This window comes from Ambystoma mexicanum, chromosome 5q, assembly GCF_040938575.1.
Source record: "Ambystoma mexicanum isolate Mex_15411 chromosome 5q, UKY_AmexF1_1, whole genome shotgun sequence".
In the NCBI taxonomy this organism is placed as follows: domain Eukaryota; kingdom Metazoa; phylum Chordata; class Amphibia; order Caudata; family Ambystomatidae; genus Ambystoma; species Ambystoma mexicanum.
In genome coordinates this window covers 521,020,521-521,045,700 of record NC_090933.1, presented here as the reverse complement: position 1 = coordinate 521,045,700, position 25,180 = coordinate 521,020,521, and the positions used below count along the sequence as shown (strand labels likewise).

The 25,180-nt window shown below is 42.2% G+C and overlaps 1 protein-coding gene and 1 long non-coding RNA gene across 3 annotated transcripts in view; one reads left to right on the top strand and one right to left on the bottom strand.

The window, feature by feature from the left end:
• The window catches only part of LOC138497497 (uncharacterized), a 99,853-nt gene extending 76,940 nt beyond the window's left edge, over positions 1 to 22,913 (top strand). The window contains exons 3-4 of the long non-coding RNA XR_011278600.1: positions 20,160 to 20,369; positions 22,325 to 22,913. This is a non-coding gene — a long non-coding RNA (uncharacterized lncRNA). The remainder of the gene's footprint in view (positions 1 to 20,159; positions 20,370 to 22,324) is intronic.
• Positions 1 to 25,180, bottom strand: part of SPIDR (scaffold protein involved in DNA repair) — a 3,076,965-nt gene that overhangs the window by 1,393,419 nt on the left and 1,658,366 nt on the right. The gene's annotated exons all lie outside the window — the stretch shown is intronic.

Genomic DNA, 25,180 nt, shown 5'->3' with positions numbered 1-25,180 from the left:
ATCCTTGCAGCGTACCACAATCCCTTCGAAATCCAATTGAGCCCAGGGCATTTTGTTTAAATAAGTGGTTACATTCCTCAGCAACAGGGCCATGTGAACCTCGTGCCAGAATGATCTAAAGGGCTTCTATGTATTATAGGATCATAAAATTCGACCACCAGAATTAATCCTATGATCACAGGGGAGAAAAGAGTCTGTACGGCCTAGTTCCTCATGCTAGTAATTCCCAATTCCCAACAAAGTGGGGATGTATTGCTCCCAGCCAATCAGCTGCCACATACTCCTCTGTAGAGTGATTTATTGGGATCTTCCTCCATGGACCATTACTTTGAGTTTTCTCTCCATCGTACAGCAATCCAGTAAGAGGACTAAAACTGTGGAGCATGGGAAAAAGTATCCTAAACTCCGATAACCTTGCCTCAGTACTACTGCAAACAAGGGCAATGGAAGATTCTTCCATGGCTCTCGAGTTTCTGACCCAATAGAGCCGCCAACGCCTTGGACGAAATAGTATCAATAAAAAAAGACTAAGTAACAGAAACTTCCCCCATCAAAATGCTCATTGTCCCCCACAACTTCAGACAAGGAATCAATGAAACAGAAAACAAGAACACAGATGAAGGAAAGACTAACATACTATGGATATTAGATTCAAAATAACTTTAGTGCTTTATATGGGGCTCATTCCCCACTGCAGTATCGGCTTGGCACGGTTATTGTAAACAGATTTGCCATAAGAACCACGTGTGTCTTTGTACATGTGCCAGGGTATAACAGCAGTTTAGCCCCTGGTGAGGAGGGTCGCCATGGAACATGGGAACAGTGGAGTTTGTGAAAGGGATTGATCCTGCGTTCATCGGCAGTGTTAAACAGGGAATAATAATGCTTTACATAGATGTTAATGTTCAGAGTTTGAACAGGGCAGTTGTTGGGTAGAATGTCTCCCCCATTGTTTTGTGAAGTGGAGACCATTCTGTGAGGAAATTAGGGTTGTTTGAATGGGGGAGCGGGAGATGTGAGCACTGTCCTGAACTGGGCAGGTTGGCGAGGTCATAGGTCCAGGATAACAAAGACTGGGAGGTCACAGAAATTGGGCAGGGCCTGGAAGCTGGATAGAGGACACTGAGCTCATGAAAATGTGATCAAGAGGTCTAGGAGGAAGGGTTTGGCTTGGAATCCTTCAAGAGGTCAAAGGGGGGGGGGGGCATCTTGAAGTAATTGAGCCTGGCCAGATTTGTTAGGGTTTAAGTGGATGGGTAGGAAACTACTGGTTCCCCATTTAGGGGCATTTCAATGAGCGTGGGGATACAGCGAAGCACGCGGTTTCAGTCTGCTTTTGATCCAAGTCACACAGGTAGGCTGCATTGCAAAGCGCGATTCATTGTGTCAAAATAGGTTGAACATAGTAATGACAGGATGGGCAAGACTAATGCAAGCACGCAATATTTCACGTTAGGTCAAATAAACTCACAAACCCCAATGTTCACATTAAAAAAAATACATTTTTCAAATTCTAAAAATAGCTGCAGTGCTAATGAAAACAACGGTTAGAATTCGAGTCATATTAAACGCATTAGGCTTTCGAACTCAACAACACATTCTTCTGTCTCTGCTAAAAATAAAACAGTACATTACAGTAACATTTCTGCCTCGCTCAAGCCAAGAACTCTCCAACCTCTCAGTAAACTCTTCCTTGGCTGAAGGCATCCTGCAATGAATCAGCATTTTCCAGTTTCTCTGGAAATTCCCCGGCATGGCATCCACCTATGAAGCAGGAAGCCGGCTGTCAATCTCCCACTGCAACCGGAAATACATTGTCATCTCTCACCTGAGTCCTGTATTTAACTTTTAACAACTGCAGTTTTGTGCAGATGCCAACAGGAAATGCACACATGAACAATTAGTCTTTGCAATTTGGTATCACTGTTCTTTGCAGCCAGAGACATCTAGAACGGCCCTGCTCTAAAAGTTAGACCTTTTCTCAAATATTATTTGTCTAAAACATAGATGGCTGCTTTCCAAAGCTGTGACAAAGGCCATTTTCTCGCCTAACCGTTTTATTGAAGCACATGCAAAACAGTTAACATTTTAGAAGGGTCAGACAAGCAATGTACATTTGAATCAAAAACGAAACCCAACTCTGTACTGAACACGCACACACTGGTATGTTCAAAACCACGAGGATGTGCATTTATTTATTTTATTTTTTATGTTAAACTACATGTATAAACTGCCTTACCAAGCAACAGATCACATTGGGGGTGTCCTGTCATAGTTTCGAAAAAATAGTTTCGAATGACAAAACTTTCGAAATGTTTTTGAAGGCATTATTTTTTGTGTTAAAGGGTTTAGTTTAGTTTCTTATGGTTAAAAAAAGTGGTTTAAAAAAAACTGGGGTTGGAGGGGGGACCCCCCCATAAAAAAAAATGCATTCTTAAGTTTTTTTTCGATGCTTTGTTGTCGAACGTTTTGTCATTTGAAACTTTGACTGTCGAAACAGTCACTATGAACCCCCATTAGGTTCAATCTATGGTGTTCTACAGCCTTTATTTATTTTTGCATTTATAGAGCGCACCTCACCCGTAGGCATCTAGGCGCTTATTAAACTTACTACATCACTACCAGTGATATAATGTCTTCCGCAGAATCAACTCTACCACCACTGCTATGAAATAACTATTCTAGCGATCATGCATGCTGCATGGAAGAATTGTGTGGCAGCGTGGATTAAACTGTGGTATTTTTCAGCCTTCACATCCCTGATACAGGCACAAAGAACGATAACAAGGTATATGTGGATATTTTGTGGCCTTTTCTAAACCTTACGGCTAAAGTCCAAAACAACGCAACTGTGTGTCTCTTTCCTTGTGCAAGTATATATAAAGCGAACTAAGTCTGTGTACCCTAACATTGTGGGAGTAGACATCAGGACAAGAAAGATGGCGTTCAGTGCCCACATGTTGATGAGCACCTTTGTTCCTCCGTTGGTTGAAGTTGTAAACCAGTCTTATCAGAATAGTCTTATTTTCTCTTATGGGATGAGTTAAAAAGGTGTATTACAGCTTGCTCTTGCAAGAGAAGCAGGCCGCCACCTAGCATTAACCCGTGCCCAACCAACTAAATCACCACCCACATCCACAAATGGGCTGCTTTTGTGCACTCCGGACAACTGACCACACAGCGTTGTAAGGCACTTAGCAGGCATTCTTGTCTACTATTCCTGCCTTATCTAGTAAAATCATTTCATTGTATCTAGGGATTAGTCCCTTGTTTATGATTGTGTCCATGCATCACCTGACTAAGCAGTTGTGGGTAAAATATGGCACTGATGCCAGAATTTCAGTGATTGCCTCCTCAAAAGAGGGATGCAGGCTTCCACTCTTATTCCCATTTCCGTTGCAGTGATTGCCTCCTCAAAAGAGGGATGCAGGCTTCCACTCTTATTCCCATTTCCGTTGCAGATTATCAGTCTTTTTCTTCATATCAGTTTATATCAGCCGGATTCAATTTGGCACTGAGTTGGCAGCCTTATCCCAGGGACCTTGGACCAGCCGAATGTCCAGAGAAGCACTATTAGTGCATCTGTACAGTCCAATATGGCGCCAACCAGGCTTAACTGATGCCAATAGAATGTGGGTGTCCTAATCAAGAGTCTCCTGGGATTTAAGGAAAAATATTATACACTAAGGCCATAGGTCGTAAAGGGCATTGCGATGCAAAGGTGTTAAAAAAAAAGCTTCCTCCCGCTTCCTTCTTTTTGCAAAGGAAGTTCTTCCTGATCCTCGCCCCCTCCCACGTCGTGATCCCATTCATGACGAGGAAGGATATCTCAGGGGAGACACGTTTGTCTTGGAAGCAAGGCAACACAGTGCAACAAATGTTCAAATCCTGATCCTGCGCTTAGAAACCACTCACTGGTATTAAGCACGTTATAAAAGAACAATTATAATTATAAATCAACAATTATAATTGAAATGATAATTCATTCAATTATTCATCACATCCTTATTTTCCTAATTTACTACTTTTGTTAGACTGGGGGTCTGTGACCTTCCACAAAGGTCACAGGTCTTATGAAAGACAATATCACAATGCTTTATTGGTTTGGTTTAATGATGAAACCCTCAATTGTCTATTCAATCTGGTAAAATAATCCAATTCCTTTTCAGAAAAACAAAATAAACTGGTCAAAAACCTAACATGACGTCCATCTCTCCGATGGTGAATTAACAAGTGTATTTATTTATTCATTTCATAGTATGCGTATAGCTTGTGATAACTTTACATATGTGCACAATACAACATATAGACAAAGTAACAAGTTTATCCTATCTTCCAACTACAAATGGAGAGAAAAGAGGTTATATTCTTGCAAATCGTGTTATTTCAGAAGAGACTGAACATCCTTTGCATTGAGATCAGCTGGTGTCATTGAGATGTGCATCAAGCGATGGCTGAAACTCAACTTGAGTATATTGGCAAGAATAACATTGCAAAGATAATAGCCCCCCAAGAGCATTCTAACTGTTTGGAACACGGTTTATAGAGATTAAGACACACGTTTATACAATCCTGGAGCTGGTGAGGTTTGTTTTGGCAGTCAAAGAAAACACACTTATACCATTCGAAAAGATGAAACCGAGGGTGGCATTGGGAGGTTTGTTTTTCCACAACAGCGAATATCAAGAGACCTACACAATCCTGACACTTGCATACTTCCCCAGGGAGATGGAAACCAATGAACCAAGCTGGGTGAGAATATAGAGCAATAAAGATGCCTCCTTTTTGCAAATCTCCATTCCTCCAGGAAGTCCTCAGGTGATTAACTTTCTGATCCAACAGTTTACAAGCAGTGGTTATACGATAATGTATGCACAACGCTTGGTTGACGGCCCCTTCTGATGCCATGGCTCACTAATCTTGAAAAAGCCCTCTGCTGAAACATGATGATTCTGCAGAATTCTGGATGCCTTGACACATGATCCCATGTCATGAAAGTGATGAGATGATGTCCTTCCAAAATCGCAGCACCAAATACAGCTTACTCAAGGAAGAGAGGGGAAGGTATTTGAAGTTGAAAAAGATCCTGCACCAACATACACTACAGTTCTCACCGGATCACCTGTCACTGGTAAAATTGGTGAAGGAAATGGCTTCAGTGCTGGAAGTCAAAATCTCTGCATTTTCAATCAAAGGGAAGTGAAGGTTGCGCGACTATTCAAAACCAAAGTAGGGTTGGAAAGAGAACGAGATACAAATATACCACAGGGAAAATGGCCTAGTATGCTTATGAATGTTAAGGAGACAGGACTGAGTCTGGCTATGGTGTGCACTCAACAATGTATAGTGGTAAGACTGTACTGTTCAATGGCTAAACTCCAAAAACGTAGGCTGACAACCAGCCAACAGAAGTTGGAACCATAGGAACTGAAAGGCAGATCTTAGCCACATGCTACACAGCTTTAGTAGAATTGCAGAGTGGTGGAAAACCTTCACCCAGTTTATGACTGAAAGATTAGACACAGACCTCAATCTGAAAAAAACAATGATGCTATATAACATGCCCAACTGTGTTTGATGGCAATACATCACAAAGCATGGGCAAAGAGAAGCATTATGATGAGCAAAACATTTTTCGGCACTAAGTGAAAACCAACAATATTTCTATCACCACCTGAACGACTGAGATGATCATGCTGGCCTCACTAGAACGACTCGCTGATACACTCTGAGGAAAGGGACATTTGGGGTGGCGCAAACACCTGCAAGACAGTATGGTAGACAATTCATTGTGATAGGTATAGATGGTTTAAAACTAACCCATGCAGGCTTAAGATTTTTTTGATATGTACGTTAAGTGAAGTGAAGACCACTACAGTGACTACATGTCCCCCTAAACGCACAATTTCCTCCCTTCAACTTTCCGAACCTACACCCCATCTCGCTATGAAATAACCGGTTCAGTATTGTGATTGTATTCATTTAAATGAGTGAAATAACAGTTAATTTATTTGTGAGATTTGTAACCTGTCTCACTTGAAATAGTAATAAAGATATTAAAATAAAATTGAAAAAAAACAAATATTGCTAAAGCATGCAGATTAAAAAGTGCATTATAAATAATGTGGTGCCCAAGGACTTAACTGCGGTTGAGGTCCGAGAGCCAACCTGCCTAAGGGTGTAGGAGCTTTGGGAACTCGGTCATACAAGTAGATGAGAACACAAGCTAAGGAAGAACAAACTAAAGAGGGATAACCAACCCCAACGTCTTCCCTTGGAGAAGCCGCTATTTGCAATAAAACAGAATTAGGTTTTGGAAGTCTTCCAAAATTCAGAAGAATATGGACTAGCTAAATGTGGGGGGGGGGGTAAATCTGTTCACTCCAGTTTATTTTTTTAAACCAATGAAAATAGTCCAGCATAAAGCCACTTTTGCGTCAGTTAATTACACCTAAACCCCTTTGTTTTTTTTTGTAAAATTAGTGATGATGCAATGCTAGAACACTCAGTTAAAATGTCTTTTTATCACTTTCAAATAGGCACTTTCTTGTGTGATTCTGTTGATATTATCTTCATGCGTGGTTTGTCTTCCTTTGTCTCTCTCTAAAAAGATAACCTTTCCGCATTTAGACCAATAATTGAAAAGGCATTATTTTGTTTTTTATATAGTAAAAATATTGTGCATGGTACCAGCTATTGACATCATATGTTCAGGAACTCTCACTATTTGACAATCACACCTTTTGCCAAGTATTTCCAACATTTGTTTAGGTAGTCACATCATTTGCCAGCTTTTGGCTTCTAATGCCTAAGACAGCCATTATTTGCCATGCATTGCCATCCTCTCAGGAGATACACAAATCTTATGGCCAATACAGACATCATTAAGTAGTATTTGCCATCGTATGAGAAGGTATGCACAGCATTGTCATCAATTGCCATCATATGTCCAGATACTTTAGCTTTCAGCATCACATTCCATTTGACTGACATCATTTGCTATGTTAGTTTCGTTTATTGAGGACAACATTTATCCAGACCTCGCTGGGCACTCAGCTGGGGGCCAGGTAGATGTCTATTTGCTTATAGCGTTATTATACACCCAGATACTCACACAATTAGCCAGCTGTTTTACAAGTACCGCCATCACATGCCAAGGTACTGACGTTATAGGAAAGCGATTGCCATGGTATGCACTGGTTCTCACAATTTACCTCCCGACCAGAGTCCTTCGGTCCTCTGGCTCCAACTCCTTCCAGATCAAATGTTTCTCCAAGCAGAGAGTAGGAGGTAGATCCCTCTCCTCGGCTGGTTCCTCCCTCTGGAACGGCCTTACTGGCCCCCTCCGACTTGAGCCGGATCTTCTTCAGTTCCATAAAGTTCGCAAGACCTTCATTTTCTCCTCTTCCTTCCATCTCCCTCTTCTGTGCTAATGTTTCCCTCTGCCACTGCGACTGGGGCTTGGTCCCTTCAGAGTCATACAGGGGCCTGACCACCCCCTACCAGTCCCCTCCAGCATTCCTTACCAGTACTTGCCCTCAAGCTCCCTTTCCCGGACTAGCCCAACCTGGTTCCTCCTCTCCACCGTACTCAACTTCTCATCCCCCTCTCTTTCTCCTGGCACTTGCTGCCTTGCCCCCCCAGCACTTGCCCACACCCGCCCTTTGAGTAACCCACTCCTGCACTTCGTCCTATACACCCCACCCCTGCACTTACAACCTGCTCATGCACTTTCATGATACGATTGTCACAAGGCCAATATAACTGTTTTGTTGTTCTACTTTCCTTCCCATGTCCCCCCACCCCCGTATCTTGTCTTGTGGTGCTTGGAAACACTTGTGTATAGGCACAATATAAATGTTCAATAAATTAAAAAAATCAATCAATTAGTCAGACGTTGGTCTCATGTGGCCTGTTACTCACACCAATTGCCAGGTATTGCTACCAAATGTCCAGCTAGTTCATATGACTGGGCTATGTAAGGAAAGCATGGTATCAAATAGTAAGACAGACACAAGTGATCAGTTCAAGGGTGTTTATTGAACTTCAATTGGGTTTGAAAAAACTCCCATCTAATCCTTAATCTAAAGATGGGAGCAACCTACGACCATCAAATAAAAATAACACAGTCCTAGTCAAGTCTGTCAAAATAAAAGGGCCTATTCTAATACACCTATTGCCAATCCTTACTTCTAAATACAAATAGTGTGGAAAACAATGTTATGCAAAAGAAAAGTGTTCAAGAAACAAAACGTCAGAATAGTGGCTACCCTTCCCTACGTTTTCAGCACGGGACAAGGCGTCACACTCGCGTTTAGCACACTCTCTGGCTTCTCTAGCACAAGGATGCAGTTCAAAACTTCCATCTCAGTGCCTTCTGTGCCAAAGTCTCTTTCCCTTTCAAAGTCTCCTATTTCAGAGTACCTGATACAACACAACAAAACATTAAAGTTCCTTTCTTCTCAGGATTTTCACTTATACAACTTCTCGGGTGATTTACTTTTCACCCCGGGTCCCCCTCCACCAGGCTCAAACCCACCTTAACACAAAACCTTCAATTAGTCTCCCTCTGCCGGGCTCAGACCAAATGTGTGTACTTTTGTTACTTCTCAGCTTGATACCTTACAGAGACCTTCGATTGAGCACTCACACAGTGCCAGACCACTCTATCAAAGGTATTGTAGCTTGTTTTAAAGTTCAATCACTCATCAGCAGTTCAATTTCACTTGTGTCTCTTATCACAACACTTTAACAATGTTCGTTCCAGCGCTCGCCATACAATGTTGCTGTTTGCAATCTTAGCTTCAACACAGACCGGTCTTGTATCAGCCTCCCCATCTCATCGGATGTGTAGATTCACTGATGCTGCTTTGTTCTTGGAGCCAAGGACGGTACCACCGCGGCTGGCGATTCTCCCTGCCTTGATTATTGACACGAGAGGGCCCCGGGTATCTCCGAGACACAATGCAGGATTCTTCAGCCTGGTTTCCTGGTCTTATGTTTCTATTCTCGAGGTCTCAAGAAAGTAACGGTTCCTTGCCGAAATGGTCAAGGGAATTTCCCTCCTTGCGATCCCCTTCGGTTTTGCCATCTTTCCTCTCTTGCTTAGCTGGCATCTCGAAACTGCTGTTTCCACATATGCTTTGCCTCACTCAGAGTCTGCTCTTGTGCTCCGCCTTTTATCTGTGTGGGGAAGTGTAATGGAAGTCAGGTGTGATGGCCAATAATTGCCTGACTTCGCCTGACCATTGTATTGGGACAAGTCAGGTATACGGCTCAGGTGTTAGTCTGTTTCTCTCACAGCGATCTGTCCGTAAGAAAGTCTTTGTGTTGTAAAGGGTGTTTGGGGGGGTAGAGTTCTTAAATATCCTACCTGGTAAGATGGGGTAAAGGTGTTACAAGGAAGGGGATGCCGCGTCTCACCATCTGGTGTCCCACTCCCGAAGATCCCTCACCCAGGTGATCTTTCCGTACTGGTCCACCCCCAAGAACTGGATCCAAAAGCGATGGCTGTGTCCTGGCCACCTGGATGACAGATCCAAGGGGACTAGTGGGTGAGACAACTTGTGGTTTCTCACAGCATACACATCATTAGGCAGGTATTGCGATCATATAATTAAGCATTGACATGTACTCACTACTGCCGTCATATGCACACCTACTACCAGTAATTGCAAAGAACTGCCATTGTATGCTCAGGTTATCATATCATATAGTAGGTATTAAAATCACTAAGTACATTATGTCATCATATCACAATAAAATCACAATAAAAACAGGCTCTGTCATTACACTGGCAACTTCTCTGATGATCTGCCAAACATTTCCTTCTTTTGCCTAGGTTCTCCCATCATTTGCCAAATATTACATCATATGGTTGGATACTCTGTATTTTCCCACTATTGTGATATGTCCGGGTGCCCAAAACATAGGTAATTATTTCCATCAACCATGTATCTAACTTTCTCACAACTGTCCACCACTTCAAATTGTTATCCATCCAAACCATTCTTGATGTATTTGCAGCCTATGACACTATCAACAATGCATCCCTCCTCTTTACTATCTCTTTCCTTGGCTTCCAAGGCACAATCCTCACTATGATAGACTCCTATCTGGGGAGCCGATTGGTCTCCATATCATGGAATGGAGGGGCATCTGCAGGAACCCCTCTTCTCATATGTGTCCCTCAAGGATCTGTCCTCCGCCTCCTACTATTTACTGTATATACCGTTTTATTGGACAAGTTCATCTTGTTGGCTTCTCTTAACATCTCTTCACCAACTATACTCAGATTGTTTTCTCCTCCTTCTCCACAGAACCTTCCTCCGAAATCACTGATTGCCCGACAGCTATATGTCTTTGGATGGCACACCACTCTCATGTTGAATTTATCAAAACCTGTAATCACCTATCTTCCGGTCCCTTCCTTCCCTCATCTCATCTCTCTCCTTTCCTCCCAACACGCTCACTTCATCTCCCATAGGGAAGGCTGGTGATAAGGGTCTGCACACAAACATGCTGGCAGGAACAGAAATTGTAGCCACACGAGAATCACTCTCAAACAGAGAGGAACGTTAATCTCACTTGAGGAAGCACGCGGGACACCACAGAACATTATGAGTCAGAGCATCAGTGATTCCAAAATGGCACTGAAAGTCCCAAGCTGAGATAAAGCCTCTTAGCTAACAGCAGAAACAAATTGGGAATAATTATTTCATCACCAATGTGAAAAGCCTAATGATGCCAACATAACAAGGTGTATGCCATTTCAAATGAATTTCCACTGATCACAAGAACTGACACAATTAGCTGAGGGAGGGAGCTAATCCTAAACTACGTTGTATAATTACTCACCAGCACTGGACTATGAAGAGAGCTGAGAAATGACACAACAGGTTGAATCCTGGAACTAGGCAGACTTGCTGAATCCGATTCCCTGAATACATAGAGGCCGCCTTCTGGGAAAACACAGTTAGCTTGTTGAGCCTAATCCAGTGGAAACACTGTCAAAGAAAGGACAAAGCATGCACCAACATGGATTTTGGTGAGAAAGTGGAAACATAAGCATAAAGAAAAGCCAGTGAAAAAAGACTCCTGGCAGGAGGGTGCGAATGATTGGGTAGGAAATACCCATTGTCCTGGAGAAATTGAAGGTCTAGAAGAGACCAGAAGTGAATGCAAAGAACCCCAAAGTGTGGGAGAGATCTGAAGACAATGCTTAGAATCTCAAGGTCTGGGGGAGACTTGAAGTGAATACTGAGAACCCAGGTCTGGCAGAGATCTCAAGGGAATGCTGAAAGGCTGAGTAGAAACTTGGGAGATAGGGAAATTGAGAAGCCTAAACTTGGTTGAAGGATCCAGACTGTGAATTTTCTATAATAGAGTTCCCGGAACAATCTCTTGTTGTGTTGTACTAGACTAGGTTTGATCATTTTACAGTAGGATTTGTGAACTCTTTTGTTCTGATTCCTCTTGGAACATTTCTGCTAAAGCTTGGGGTAGACTCGTTAAAAATCAGGTCTGACTACAAGTTATTTGTTCCACCATAAATAATTTGTGTCAAGAGTGCCATTGCTCAGCCTAATCACTTTCCTCATATGACCATATTTTCCAATTCTGGGAAAATCGTCTCACCGCTTTGTGCCCTAGTTCCAATATCAGCTAAAATTGGCAACACTGAGGAAAATGCTAAATGCTAGTACAAATGTATTACAAACAAATACATAAAATACAATTAAAGAATTAGGCCTGCATCATGGTAGAAACAGAGCTGCTTTATGTACTAGAATAAGGAATGCAATACCGTTTAACTACATTTCACGCACTGTATGGTTTGAATGAACCGGTCTATGCACTAAAACTCAAATAACCCATCAATAGTGTGCTAAGAAGAGTTCCACTGGGCACTACCCACAGCAGGTCATGCTTTTAGGCAGAGTATGATTGAACTGTATGGAAAGGAAGCTGCATCATCAGGTTGCATCATAATGACCTGTTGCTAAATGCTCAGTTTTCTCATTAGGCCTCCTATGGAAGATATGTGGGTTACTGAGTAAATTGGCCAATGTGGTCATGGGTAACCTGGGATTGATGCCAAACTCCAAAATTTGACCACATTCGGTAGTCATGGGCAACTTGCTTTACCTTATTCCTCCAGTGCTCCTTTATCTGCTGTGGTGAATCAAGGGAATTTGTCCCTTCTCTCCCTGGGGGAGCCCCTTTGAGGCACAGTCAAGTCAAGTGGGACCTCACCAGGACAGAGACCTCCTTTACACAAGAATAAGAATACCATCTAGTAATGTTGAGTTGGTACACGGACAAAAGTCGGTTCTTTAGCCAATTGAAACAGACTCATGTACTTATGATATTTTACTGTTCTTAAATGCGAAGCAAAGAAAAAGAATAAAGTGAAAAATGTCATTTGCTAAGCAGATGACACATTTTTTTGAAAATGTGTCTTTTAGAAGATATTGTGATTGCAATAGAATAGCGGCTCGGCTAGTCTCTTGAACTATCCCCTCAACCTAGATAAGCGGCCCATCTGCGCAACCTAGGGTTAGCCATCTCACAAGGGTTTAGCTAGATCTGTTGGAGGGCAAGTTAGGTGAGTGTTACACAATTGGTAATGGTAAAAATTAAAAGTAATTGTGAATCATAACCTGAGATCTTATCGAGGGATATAATCTCTGCCTCCTCCACACTCTTTCTCTCGCCCATTCGGCTTCCATTCAGAATTGGCTTTCACTCAGTCTGTGGCCTCTAAATCCTTGTACTCTGTCGGTCCTAAGCCGATGTAAGGAAGTAACATGTTATCCTGCAACTCCTTTGTTGCAAAAGAGCCTCCACTATTCAGGCCCTTCCACTACTGCCAGGCTCTTTGTATGCCTCTAGTTTGCTGCAATCTCCACAACCCCTCTGTTCTCTGCAGTGGGGCCCGGTCATCATGCGTTACGTCACTGATCAATGCCATTTTACCCTTTCTGTGCCATTTCCCCAATCTGTTTTTCATACATAAAGGATAAGATCGGGGTAGTCCCTTGAAGCATAGAGTGGATTGGGACTTGTGAAAGGTATACATATTTTTTTAAACCAACAGTATCCACTATGCTAATGTAAAAAATGTTGTGATAAATTCAATTGACTTGATTTTTTGTGTATCCTAAATAGCGGATATCACAATTATTTTGTGCCACTATGTTTACTGAAAACATTCCTTATTGTTAAAGCAGTTTATTGTTTTGTGCACATTACAAAGCTGCACTTTAAAGAAAGACATGTTTAGGATTGAAAACACAATCATGAATGATGAAAAATTGTAAAACAGAAATAGATTTGAAAGAAACTTTAACTCAATCCACATAGAAAAGGCTTAAAAAACATGTATCAGATTTTGAAAGGTTTGAGAACAAAAACGGAACATTTCTTTAAAGAAACCCAAATCTTGCGAGCAGATAAATGCAAACAGTAAATGAGCAGATAAATGTGAATAATAAATAAACAAAGAAAGAGAAAAAACAAGAAAAGACTTGTGCGGCCTGAATTTAGTATTTCAGGTTCCACTGTTTGGTAAATGCAGGTTTGCCCCAATCTGTGTCTTCTAACTCAGTCACTGACCACTTGTACTTTGACCTCCTTCAAGCTATGCTCTCTGACCCACTCTGTGCCCACGATTACATTGTGTGATCTCTCAGTCTGTGCCTTTTCATCCTCTTTGTGTCCTTTGACCCAAGATGCGCTCGCACACAGTCTGGGAACTCTGTCCCAGTCGGTACACTTTCACACAGTCTTTATCCACTGATCCACTCTGCTGTCTCAACCTGGCTGGAGGTTCTGAAGCATGTCTCTGGCAGGCTTTCTTCTGGATCAAGCCACAAGAAACCGCCGCTCTCTGCTCTCCACACAGATTCTGCCAACTTTTCAAATGACCAATAAAGACAGAGGGGTTGGCTTCATGATCAGCAAATCTAGTCTCTCCATCCCTTTCATCCATCTGATGTTATCCCCTCTCCATTGAACACATAGGCATTCACTTCTTGCCTGCACCCCAGTAGGAGTCTCTTCATATATAGGCATTGAAGCCCCACTACCTCCTTCCACCCCGACCTGGACCATATTCTTTATTCTGTATCCAATGAGACAACCATTGTTGTCATGAGAGACTATCACCCCTTTAAAATCTCCAATGTCCATATGCTGGATTTTGACTGTATCCTCTCTGGCTACTGTCCACAACCTAATGACACGATTGTGCAACGCATGATGCTTTGGTCCTTATCCTCAGCTTGTCCACCTGTCCTCTTTGTCCTATCTATGGAGGCCTCTCCATCTGACCATTCCAACCTCTCTTGCATGCGATGAAATACAAATGTAACCCTATAATCACCGAGTCCCTGCATAGGCACGGTTAGGTCCTCTCTCCTTGCCATGTCTCCCACAGCATGCCTCCTCCATTGAACAACCCTTCCTCGACTTGCAGTCGGCTCCTCTGCCAACAGCAGTATCTAAGTTTGAACTTTCACCCCTCTCTTAAAAAAACCTGGATTAACTCTACAATTCATCAAATGAAAAGAACGATGTGGAATAATCTACGCCGCTGGTGCAAGTTCCACATAAAAATACCCCTTGCCACTATAAGGAATACCTCTCTGCTCTATTGTCTATCCTAGATACTGCCTAGCAGAACCTCTACACAAACCTCATTGCATTCCTCCACTCTCTTCCCATACAAATTCTACTCTATGTTCCCCTACCTTACAATTAGTTTACAAAAGCATTTTAGAAATGTATTCACTCACTCCATTATTTATGACCTTTTTCAAATAGAAGCCTGAGAAAATAAGTGCAATAGATATCACTGAAAATTGTCAATTGTCCCAATCTTCCTTTTTTAATAAGAATGGGTGATAACTAGCAACATGCAAAATGTGCTTCAATATAGTTTCAAGGCCTTCAGCTCTTGCACAATATGGGATACTGCTCTAAGAATGTGACTTCAGAAACTTTAAAAAACAAGACATATATGTTTTTGTTCTCTACAGAATAATCTTAAAAACCAAAAAGGCAGAAATGTATCTGCTTTTGCCTGCTCTCTAATGCACACAGAACATGGGTCAGTTATGTTGGGCTCATTGATCTTTACGGGGGAGGGTTGAACTGATTTTAACATTGTCTGACCCTTGTGTATTAACAGAGATACCCGTAAAAAAGGGTTAATTTCAAAATCGTTCATACCACAGAGACAAGCCTTCCTCCTCCAGAGACAAGTTTCAACACTACACTCCTTCCAGAACACTTCGGTGCAGCAATGCTGCACTAGTACTAGCCCCTAACTTCAACAGGAAATGGTAAGAAGGATCCTCTATTTCAGTTCTAGCCAAAACACAGTGGAACACACTACCCAATCCTGTCCGCCTGGAAGTGAACAACCTGTCTTTTGGCAAACAGCTCAAGACTTGGCTTTTCAACCACCCACTTCTGAAAGCAATTAAAAATAATAGAAACTGACTAAACTCTGCACCAGAATCTTGAGCTAATTTATGGCACGTAATCATCGAAACTCTTGGCACTATCCTCTGTGGGAAAGCACTTTGCTTCATGAAGCCGCTGCTGTGTGACACTGGTCTGCACCTTAATCTCAGTGAAATCTGCAACCAATGCCAGGAAGCAACAACACCCACACTCTACTCCATGCAACCATACCCCCCTCCATCCCTCAAGTAACTTGTCACTACTTAAATCTTGCATCAATGTAACTCCCACTCTGCTTCAAATGACCTCCGGTTCTGATGTATTTAACAGATCCAGACCCGATCCACCTTCTATCAACAATCACCCTGTCAATAATTGTACTCCACAATCTCGGGCTGCCAATATAGCTAACCTTCCTGGTCCTTACTAACCACAAATAAAAGACATTAAAGGATTTGTGGTCTGTCCACTGCGCACAAACCATCAAATTTCTGTCTCACCTACACCTGGGACTCGGATTAGATAGTGAAAGGATGGTGATAAATTGACCAAGGAAAAGGTAGTACTAATGGCATTGAAGATGGTGGACACACTGATGCACCGCAGGAGAACTTTTTGAACTCACAAACTTAATTAAGTGTACAGTTTAAGAGGAATCTACTCACAATGTATGTAAGGATAGGTGTATGGCATTTACCCTGGGAAGAAGATAATGTAAGATGAAAAAGGTTCAATGTGAAATATCCTTATGTATTTTTTATATACTTTGTTTTAATTTTTGCCTCCCCCTGATGTGGAAGGACCCATGGTACATGACCTGGTCGGTATTTAATATTCAGATATACACTTGTTTTCTTCAATTTAATATTGTTATTTTCTTTGATGACTAATGTAATGTGTTAATTGTTTGATATATTGATGTGACGTAATAGAAGGTGATTTACCAGCTCTGGTGAAGACCTGTGTATTGTAAGGTCGAAACACATGTTGGCGGGAGCATGAAAATCATCAGAATGGAATACAAATATTGAATCAAGAATAACCATTTATTTGAGATAATATTTGAGCAATACTCAGTAGGGGTTAATTAGTAATTTGTAGAGTATATTAATCAGAAGTTGTATACATTTGGTTCTAAGAGGACATTTGATGGGTTGTGCGCAGTGGACAGACCACAAACCCTTTAATGAACGCTTCAGAGTCTGACTCGTGAGGGGACCTTGAGTCTGTTTTGGTAGTCCCTGCAGCAGTACCTTACCACACTTTAAATTCAACTAGTCGATTTAGAATACGGAATAGTCCCCCGCCAAGCCTTGGGAGGCTTGGATTGGTCAACACAAACAACAGACATTTACACATTGGCAGATGGGTCACATGTACTTTTGACCTGCATCCATCTTCTTTCCCACTAAAACACCCTGCCTTCCTTTCTTAGCAAGCCATGCGCACCAAGGCCAACATTTGGCAGAAGGGCACTATAAGACCACTTTACATCACATTACATTAATGATGGAATGCAGATTAGAGAGCATAATAGTAGTAGTGGAATTGGTCAAACAAGTTTTCTCAGTGGTTAATGATCTATATTTATAAATTATTTAAGGGTACGGGTCAGCCAATCATGGTGGGCTCGTGTCTGGAGGCAGGCTTGGTTTTTGTGTCATACTTGCCCATATCAGGATACTATCCCCATTTTCCTCAATTTAAGCCAAACACTTAATCTCTGCATATCATACGTGTTCAGTGGGGGCATAACCAGATTCCCGTCACTTGTTTTATCAGCTGTTTTGCCACTACCAATCCCAATTGAAGGAGTCTATGCACCAGCCCCTCTTTCATCCATTTTGACTAAGTCCCAGTAAGCACACCTCAGCTTTATCTAGGTCCTCCAAACCATACCTGTGGCCTCTTTCCAACTCTATACTACATCCACACAAATGTGGCTAACATTTGAACAGGAGCAGAACATATGGTATAAATTAGCATCTCTGGCATTACATTTTGGACATTCCCCTGTGATGTTCTGCTGAATCTTTCGCCATATGCATGAAGTTATATATGTTCTGTGTAATATGTTAAATTGGATCTGGTTCAGCCACGTATTACATGATATGGTCTTCCCATCCCTACAAACTTCCCTCCATTTTCATGACTAAAGTCTTTGGTGCAAATCAGTTTCCCATTTATTTCTACCATGGACATCAGGGGAAATTCCCATCTTCTTTTAAGACTCTATATACTCTTGATAAACCGCCTTTAATCAAGCCAATGTTTAATATAATTTTCAGTGCCTTTGAAACCCTCGGTTTATCCAGAATGGATATCCATGTTTCACAAGCTGCCTTAATCAACCATGCAAACTGTAGGAAGCTACCCAACTTCACATTGTACATTTCCTTAAATGTAAATAAGGTGCCCGTGCAATATAGACCCCCAGCCATCACAAATCTCCCATCTCTATCAGGCCTTAGATCAACTTCCTTCATAGATGTGTCAAATTGCAGTAATCATCATAGTGGGCAGTCCTTAGCATAGGCTATCAATCACTAATTTTGAAACACATTGCGCCAAACATTCCTGACCAATTGCACTAGATAAGGAACACCAGGACGAAACTGGTCTGTCTTCTTCATCGGGTACTGCTCCCCAATCTCAATATTATCACCATCTTAAGATCTTCTCTTCATTGCTTTCAGGTACTAGCCATTGCGTCACAAACTGCAACTGTATGGCAGAAAAGTAATTTTGCATATTTGGTACATTAACCCTTCCTTCATCACAATCTCGATACAGCGTATGCTGGACCACCTTACATCTGCCACTTCCCAAAATAAGCCCACTCAGTAGTGAATTAATTTTAATGAAGGTATCCACCAGGATTCACAACGACTCTCCTGCAAACATATAAAGTAGTTGCGGGAGGACATGCATTTTAGTGAGAGCAACGTGACCCATCATCCATGACAGTTTCGACTAAAACAGCCATGATCTATTCAAGCTATCCACTGTCTTTCCCATATTCTCCCTAAATTGGCTCTCGACATCATGATAGATATGTATACCCAGATAGGTGGATGATGATGATGATGATGTAGCTGCCCATCAAGGGGCTCTGGGTTTATTCCTCCTCTGGCTCAATGTGTCCAACGAAAACAGGCAGGATTTCCTCCAATGTGTATGTATGCCCATGCATCTCCCAAATTTCTCCATTATCAGTTTTGGGACACTTCTAGACAGATCGGAAAAAAATATCAGGAGATCGTCTGCATTTAAGGCTACCATATGCTACTTAAGTCCCACTTTAATATGCCGTCCCGCTAGCTCACTCCTCAGCAGATTGGCCACAGCTTCCATGAATATGGCAAAGAAGACGGGTGACAAGAGGCACCCCTCTCCCACCCACCCTGAATATCCCATATTTCTGATACTGCGATCCACATTCTTACTCTAGGGAGTCTGTATAACAATCTAACCCATTTGAAATACTCTGTACCAATATTCATTATCGCCATGGCATGGACCAGAAATTACTATTTCACTGAGTCAAAAGCTTTTCGCGCGCCCAGTGATGCAATACATTCACTACTAATTTTTACTGGGCCTGTATCATTTGTCACTCTTATAAGGTTGCTATATGTGTTTTGACCTGGGATAAATCCACATTGGTCTTCATATATCAGCTCTGGTGTGCACAGTTGCAATCTAAGCACCTCTTGTTTGATGAGTATTTTAAAAACCACTTTGAGAAGTGACAACAGTCTGTAGGAGCCACAAAATAGCAGGTCCTTCCCTGGCATCTAAAACATAGAGAGTGTGGCCTGTCCCATTGACTGGAGGGAGGGAACCTAGAGCTTGTATGATTCTTCATATACCGCCAGCAGCTTGAAGGGTAATGCATCATGAAAAACACTATCAAACTCACTCTGCATCCCTTCTCCATCTTGTGATTTGCCTTTGACTTTTTTCCCAGATGGCCTTTCTGATCTCTGACTTCTGTAACTGGGGCATTCAATCTGTCTTAATGTTCCTCAGCTATTTTAGTTAAGAGTCTCTTCTATCATCACTTTCCATATCATAGACTCCGAAGCTCGCGTTTGCTGTGTATATAGTTTTTGGTAGTAACTTTGAAATGTTTTATTGATCTACTTTTGCATATGCATGATACCGCCAGAATCATCTCTAATATTAGTTATACTCTTCCTGCATTCTTGAATTTTTACTAACCATCCTAGCTTGACCTATTTTCATCATGTTGTTTTACTTCCATGTCTTGGACATAAAGCTCTGCCGCGTCTCCAATATTTCAACATGTTGTTTAGTTTGCTCACTTTCTTTTCAACATACATCCGGTTATGCCCTCCACTTCTACCTACCATGTGTATCTCGTTCTCGAATATTCTCAGCTTCGTTTGGAGCCTTCCCATCACTCCCACAACCTTTGAAATACAATAACCACTTATATCTACGTGAATACTTCCCACTCAGTTACTCTCAACATTGTTGTGCCCTCATTAATCTTCGACATATGCAAATATGCCAAAATATCTGCTCCACGATGGAAGCTGTGGTTTCTCCCCCTTAATTTCAATTCTAGCTTAATGGGGAGTGATCAGATAACAGTCTAGCCAAGTAGGGTAGCTGTCTGAATCTGCCTAAAGCTATGTTAATGTGCCTTGTTTTTGAAACAGGCTTGGGTGACATGACCAGGCCCCTGATAAAGGGGCAAACCATAACAGCTGTCCTGGCACCTGGAGACCCTCCTGGCTAACTACACCTTTGGATCTCGCTGAGACGGAGCTTGGAACTTCAACAGGAGTGCTTGCTGGAAGGTGGTATCCAACCAAAGGCCGCAAGAAGAGGCCTAAGTGGAAAGCAGGATATCATCGGACCAACAGGAGGTAGGCTAAAGAGACACTGTGATGCAGAGGGCGGAGACCCAAAGAAAGAGGCTATCCATTGCTAGAGCCTTTTCTTTTGGAGAAGGAAAGGAACAGAGTAGTACATTGACCTGTACTTTTAAAAAAAAGTTTTGTTACACTCAAGCAGAAGGTAAGGTGCAATCGGGGAGGCGCTACTGCTGGGAGGACAATATACCTGGGGTCCTGGGAAGCCTGGCGAGCCCCATGACGCACGGATTTGGCATTCTCATGAAGAAACGATCCTGAAAGAGACTTGCCTGAGTTATACGATAAAAGGTTCGCAGGGAGGCGGATCCCTAATACATTTAGTTACTTAATTTTATGTATAGCTATGAAGAGAAATCGTTTTTGCAGATTAAGGCCCTTCCCCCCTATTTGTTTGAAACCTGGAATACAAGATCCAAGCTTTCAACCAGTACTTGCTTGTCTGATTTGTTTGTGACAGGGCCATTATAAGGAGAAACAAATTTACAAGCCACTAAAATGAAGTAAACAATACAAACTGTGCTAATTTATATAGGATCTTAAGGCATCTGCATATGTTTTGCAGGAGTCCACCTAAATACTGGGTTGAAATAGAGTACAATAGTGAGAAAAACAGCAGAAGGGCAGTCTGCCCTGTATTATTGGCTAATGGTGCAAAGCCATGTCATAACATGGGCATTGGAACAGTATATTAAAAGTTCAGGAAAGGTGTCATGAAGGGTATATCTAGGCCAGAACAAGAATAAAAAGGTTTGAGTATATGATTTATAATCACAGTAGTGTACACATTTGTTGAATATTTAATTATTTCGTTTTATGATACTATGTTATATGGGTGGATCTATCTACGGCAAGATCGTTTTATGCAATGCAGTGTTGTCCCAGTACTTTAAAATAGAAGTGACATATGTATTATCTTGTTTGTATTTAGCCTGGCTGTATTTTATTGTGTATGTTCATGTTTGTATTTTAACAATCGAAACTTCACTTGACTTGAGAGGAACAGCAAGTGAAGGGAAGCAGATTATCCCCTTCAAGAACCCAATGACAAAATCTAAAAAATATCCTGCCATATTGTATTTGTGCATGTAAGGTGCTCTGGGCACCTGTAAGATGGTCATATATTCATGTACAAGACTTGGGCGACCTACGGTTAGGCCCGCGGGTTCCAAGTTGCTGTGCTCAGTGACGGAAGAAAGTGTAGAACCCTCCCCCTTTGCTAGAACTCTGGATATATGCATATATGCACAAGATGTAGAGAAGGAGAACTTAACTGGAAGAGACAGAGAGCTGTAAAACAAAAGTGGAGGACAAAGTCAGCCGGGAGAGAAGCTTAATGGGGGAAAGGGATAAGTGCTTATCAATCACGTTCAACAGGCAACAAATAAACCTACCTGGAGTAGCAGAACAAGGGCTAGGGATTTTGAGAGGACTCTCAGCCATGGCATATTCGTGACAGTTGAGCAAGTTCGGAGCAATTGAGAGTAATCTGAGGTTGCTGCTCATACACTCTTGCCAGTTTGGATAATTGCACAAAATGTATTTAATGGTTATAAAATGGTTATGTTTAATTAAATGTTTACAAAAACGATTCCCTATTCCCAGTGTTTATGTATCTTACCTGACCTAAACATGGTGGTGCATTCTAAAATCAATGGAAGTGGGGTTCTCTAATGACATCCCTATGGTACTCAACATCATTCACACTATTAAGAAATGTAGATAAGGATATTCCTTCATATGCATTAAACGTTTATGTAAAATACCCCTATTGGCTGCTTTAATAGGGAACAGACGTTGTTCGGGAGGAGCAAGATATAAGCGAATGCTTGCCCTTCTGAGTCCCAAGTGTAGGTGAGTGTAGGTGAGACAATTCTAAATCTAGGCAATCATATAAAAACAAAATGTACTTACTTTTTTCAGCAAAGTAATTGCATTTTTTCCCACAGGCTTATTGGATCCATTACAGCGTCTACAACAACAGTCCTCATCTATTGAGAAAACGGCGATACAAAATATGGTGCACATTGGTCTCTGGCCCTGAGGAAGCTGTTCATTGGTTGGTGGATTGCCGAAATGCAGCAGCTAAATATGCCTGTGCCGACCTCCATAAGAAGTCTGGACTGATTCATCCTAAACCGGGCACCAGTATGAATGCGTATATTCCCTATACATGCCGATAAGCACTGGCATATTTCGCGTATATTCCCTATACATGCCGATAAGCACTGGCATACTTCGCGTATATTCCCTATGCATGCCGATAAGCACTGGCATATTTCGCGTATATTCCCTATACATGCCGATAAGCACTGGCATATTTCGCGTATATTCCCTATACATGCCGATAAGCACTGGCATATTTTGCGTATATTCCCTATACATGCCGATAGGCACTGGCATATTTCAGTTTGATGTAATTTAACATGTCCGAATTAGATTTATATTTGCTATAGTATATGTCCATTGGCTGCAACGTAACCAACTTTGTAAACTAGTATTGCTTTATCTTTTTTCTTTTGATATATTTGGAACAGTGACTAGAAGCATTTTATTAAAAATTGTCTATTTATATAATTTGTGTTTAATTACTGAAATATTTCTCTGTATTTATCCCTGTTCATTATAAATATTTGCTGAATTCAATACAATTCGTTTTGCAACAAAATGGTTGATTGATTTTAGACTAATAATTAATTATGGTATGTTTTTGCTTGCCAAATTAATATCATGAAATGTTCGAGGACAAACTGCGCTTAAAGGTGAAAAAAGATAGCATATTTAAGTTATCATCTCCACCGGGGCATGTTTATGTAAGTAGTGTTTAGTTCCAGAGTTTCTGGTTGCAGTACGGTTCTCCCTTCTATTGCATTACAGTTATGCAGGGGGGACCGGAAATGAAAGCTCTTAGTGAGGCAGGGCCCTACCCCCAGAGCAACCAATCAGCACAAACACTAGGTCAGGACACAAAGCCCCTGTAATCAGTCCTTCTGCTCTTCTTTTCAGCCGATATCTACTCCGGATTTTAAACATGTTACTCATGATGTGTTCCGCGATATACTGGTGCGTTTCCCCTGAAATGTTGTGTTTAATTTCATCGCAGCACTCTTATCTTGCTGAAAAACATTTGGGCTTTGCACTTGGGGGTCATCCTCTCGCTCCCGCTGCCGCTCTACACAGGTGTGCTGGCATGGGGACCGTCTCCAGAGAGGTCCCAGCTCCAGTTCTACATTACAGCAACTAAGTACTGTGTTGGTGCTGTACAGCTCCTGCTCTGCAAATCGTGTCCTGCTGTGAGTTGTCCTCCTTTTCCAAGAAATGTTCCTCCCGCATCTCACTCCCGTTGTCTCTCAGTGAGCAGGCCCTGAGCGTCTTTCTTCTTCTTGCTGACAGATTTGATCCATTAGCGTGATTATTGGATACCGAGGCTAAAGCCTCATTACTCCAACCTCTCGGGTTGAGTGTGTAGTCGTGGGTTGGATTTCTTCATGGTCTGTGTGGTCTTGTCACAGTAAGGCTGGTTTCACAGCAGAGGCGTTGCTAGCAGGGTGGGGGGGGGGGCTGACGGGGCTATAGCCCGGTCCTTTTGGTTGTAGCCCCGGATAGAAGCTCAGGTGCTACAACCAAAAGGCTAGCTAGCCCCGAGTCCCGCCAGTCCAGACATTAGCTTAGCCCCTGGTCTTTTCCAGACCTAGCAACACCCCTGCTTCACAGGGTCTTCAATGTGATGGGCCACAGGTAGCAGTCAAAAGGGTTTGCAGTGGTGGCAGGGAATCTCCTGATTAGAGGGTTTGCGTTCTGATCCAGTCCTTGGCAGAAGTTCTTGCTCAGCTTCGCTAGATGTTCATCTAACATCTTGATGTCCAGTTCTCTGTGAAGGCCAGCTGTCCTAGTGAAGAGTGGAGCTCCAGCCGCTACCTGCAGGACCTTGTTGTGAACTATCTGAGGACTCATCCGATGTCGCTCCTGGCAAGTTATCCATGCTAGGGAGGCATACGTCAGGGTAGGTCTGATGATCGCTTTGTAGATGTTCATCTTTGTCAGGAGGGACATGGACTTGGTCTTCAGGAGTGGGTACAGCGCTGCCAGCTTTCCTGATGCCTTCTCCTGAGTATTCTCGATATGGCTTCTCCAGTTAAGTTTGCTGTCCTGTGTCCGAGCAGGTCGTCGTTACATCCCTGGGAGTTTGTGTGTGCATAAAAGGCTTGAACTGGCCTATAGGGCAATACCTGGAAAAAAAAAAATGGTAGTGTGGGCCAGCATTTTTGGTCAAGGTGGGCCACTTTTTTGCCAATGTGGGCTAGTTTGATGAATTACTTTGCCATGCGGCTAGTAGATTTGACCAGTGTTACTGAATAAATATTCTTTAAATGGCTGAATTTGCATCACTTTTTCATCGTTTCCATTCTCTTCATGAAGGTGTTCTCCGTCAGGACAAGGGGCCGCATCAGGGCCTTTGAATCTTTTAGTTTGAAATGGGGCCGAGCCTCAGGGGGGTCCCGAGTAGCTGCTCCCGGGTGGCAGTCTTACTACACAGCGGCACATGACTTTTTTTAAATTCATGACATTTACTGTGTGCTTTGTGCGCACTGTAGTAGCTGCCTTTGTGGCTACTGTCATTTTAATTCAAGATTTTAAAGGCGCTTTAGGGAACACCTATAATAAGGTGCCTTTACTTGCACCCAGCATCCAGCATTGTTTGCATCTCCTTGTTGCCTGCCTTCCTGACAAAAAGTAATTACTAGCTCTTCAGTGAACATTCAATGTTTGATACTCTCTGGCTGCCCGCCCCGTGATAATCTCCA